Source organism: Trichechus manatus, unplaced genomic scaffold, assembly GCF_000243295.1.
Source record: "Trichechus manatus latirostris isolate Lorelei unplaced genomic scaffold, TriManLat1.0 scaffold00008, whole genome shotgun sequence".
NCBI classification, from domain to species: Eukaryota; Metazoa; Chordata; class Mammalia; order Sirenia; family Trichechidae; genus Trichechus; species Trichechus manatus.
Window position 1 is genome coordinate 4,413,702 of NW_004443944.1, and position 3,079 is coordinate 4,416,780.

A 3,079-nucleotide genomic window follows, 5' to 3' on the forward strand; every position below is an offset into this window, starting at 1 on the left:
GTAATTCCATGAAATTTTCCTCCTCTGGAAAATTTCTAGATTCTTTATTTTGGGAGCTTGCTGAAGCCATCATGGATTGCCTCTTTATGTGATTTGATATTGACTGTTGTCTCCCAGCCATCAATAAGTTATTATATTTATTTATTTTATGTTTGCTTACTGTCTCCTAGCTTTTTGTTTTGTTTTGATATGCCCAAATAGGCTGCGCATATGAGCTAGTTTGATTATTGGCACTTTTGAAGCTCTAATGTCCTGTCACCAGGTGGTTAGATCTGTTAGTAGTGAGCTCAGGAGTCTGCCCCCTCCTCCTGTATGGATTCAGCTCAGGTGCCCAGGTAGATAGCCACCAAGTGTGTGGTGTACGCTCTTGCTTACAGTCCTAGACAAGCATGAGTGATTGGTGTAGGCACAGGCATCTGGCTGCAGCAGGGTTACACACTCTGAGCAAGGCAGGGGGCTGATGGCCACCCCCAAGTGTCCAGGAGGAAGGTGTGTCCTTGTTCCCTACAGCATGTAGGTGGGTGGGTTTTGCAGCCAGACTATGAGCACCTAATGCTGTTGGCTGTAAGGACCGGGGGGCACCTCTTATTCATGGGCCCCTATCGCAGGTGGCTAGGTGGCGTGGGTGGAGCCACTGGTCCTCAGGCCCCTGATGTGTGTAGGTGAAGACCTTGCTTAATGGTCAGAGCAGCGTCAGATGTCAAGAACATGCCACTTCACAGCTGAATCAGTTGAAGTTAGACTTCCGGTATATACCCTGTTGTGCTGTGGTAATGAGGGCCTATGCTGTTGAGATGCGCCCACCAAGTCTATGCAGGGGGAAAGGTGCTCAAAAATCCATGGATCCCTTATGCCTGTGCCTAGGAAAAGGAGCTGTGCCTACCCTGGTTTCCTGGCTCAGGGGAGCTGGCAGTTTATTTTTTCCTCTGTTTGTTAATTTGTTTACCCTCCAAGGCAGGGAGAATGGCTCTGGGCGTGTGACGGATCCTACTTCTGGCCCAGGGGACTTGGCAATTGCTGAAGCCAGTCCGGGACCCAGTGCAGAGCAAGGAGCGGGGAGTTAAATGGGAGAGAGATTTTTCCCTAAGGGGGGCTGTTTTTGATCCACGTGGGAGGCTGTACACAATTACTTATCTTCTGCCAATCCAGGGCTGCTTCTCACTGGTTCTGGGTGGCCATGTAGACTCTCTGGTATTGGGTCTCTCCCGGTGTGGAAAATGCACCTCCTGAGCACGGCTGTTTGCCTGCCTCATCGCTCACCCCTGAGCTGATCAGGCCTGAAGGGCTCAGGCTCTCGCCAGGTCACGTCTGGTAACTCCTCACTGCTTCCGAACTGTCTCTCCCTCCCCCTTCCACTCAGTCCGGTTCCTCAGCTCTGCCTTTGCTGTCCAGGGCTCCCAGATTGCCATATATAATCAATTCACTTGTTGTTTTGGGTGTTTGTTGTAAGAGGGTCCACCGGAGGCAGCTGGCTACTCCGCAATCTTGGCCCCGCCTCTCAAGCAGGGCCTTCTTGATTTCAATGGATGGGGCCATAGTCTCCTGAATCTCAAAGTGTGGGGCCACAGCCTCCTGGGTTTCCAAGAGTCAGATTTTCATGAACTCGATTCCAGAGGCTGAGACTGCCATTAAGGTGTGCTAGGGGGATGGGGCCATTGACCAAAGCTGAGGGAGCAAGGATGCCATGCCCAAGAGACAGAAGAATGGGGCCTGCTGGGGCTGAGGGGGTAGAGTCACCACTCAGATGGACTAGGAGAATGGGGCTGCCCAAAGCCAAGAGAGCAGAGTTGCCATCCCAGTGGGCCTGAAGGCAGAGCTGAAGCCCAGGGCTGAGGGGCCTCCATCCAGAATCCAGAGAACGTGGCCAACACTTATAGTCTGGAAGGTAGAGCCATTGCCCAGATGGTCTCAGAGAATAGAGGATTATTTTTAAGTCTTGAGAGCTAATGTAATTTGTTCTGCTGGGTGTAGGACTTGCTTGGTGCCCATTATCCCTTCTTTCCCTCTAGTTTCTTTCATTTGTAATGGAAATGTCTACCATTTTTCTGTTCCACCATTGTACTTTGGACGTACATAACTTGTAGTCTAGATTTCACAGGTTCACAGATGAAGAGGAATTTTGACCCAGGATGGAATATGCCTAAAGTCTCACTCGTATTTGATTTACATGCTTCAGACGATGAGATTTTCAACTTGGAGTTGATTTAAGAGTTTTGGGTGATGTGATGAGGTAAATGTGTTTTGCATGTGGGAAGAACATAAATTTGGGAGGGGCAAAGGATGGAATGTTATGGATTGAACTGTGTTGTAAATCCTAACCTCTATGCCTGTGGTTATAATACCATTGGGGAATGGATTGTCTTTGTTATGTTAATGAGACAGGATTACTGTAGGGTATATGTTGAATCAATCTCTTTTGAGATATGAAAGAGATTAAACAAGCGAGCAGAGGAGAGATGGGGTAAGACAGATGACAAGACACATGGAGATTGTCAAGGAACCAGGAAGCAGAACCTGAAGAGACAAGAACCTTCCTCCAGAGCCAACGGAGAGAGAAAGCCTTCTCCTGGAGCTGCTGCTCTGAATTCAGACCTCTAGCTTTCTAAACTGTGAGAAAATAAATTTCAGTTTGTTAAGGTCACCCGCTTGTGGTATTTTTGTTATAACAGCACTAGATAACCAAGACAACATGTCAACCTGCAAAAGTCCATGAGTTTAGATTGGAAAAACTGACTTTCGAATTGCTAAGGTGCCAACTCTTTATTATGAAAAATGATGAAGGAAAAAAAATAAAGCATCGATCCTGCCTTCACACCACTACTTACATTCCAGAAGTCTTTCTCAAAGAACAGAACCTGGGACTCAAGCTTCTCAATCTAAAGACCAGTCTGCGGGAAATACAGGGGTGAAGGAGCAGGTTTAACAACACCTGGGGGTCCATATAACAGGTCAAGCATTGCGTTTCTTCAACAAACAAATGTCATGCCAAACAACAACAACTAGTAAGCAAGCAAGCAAAGACAAGGAGAGGGAGAAAGCGTATAAATAAAAAGACACCGTAGAGACATCAAACCTGTGG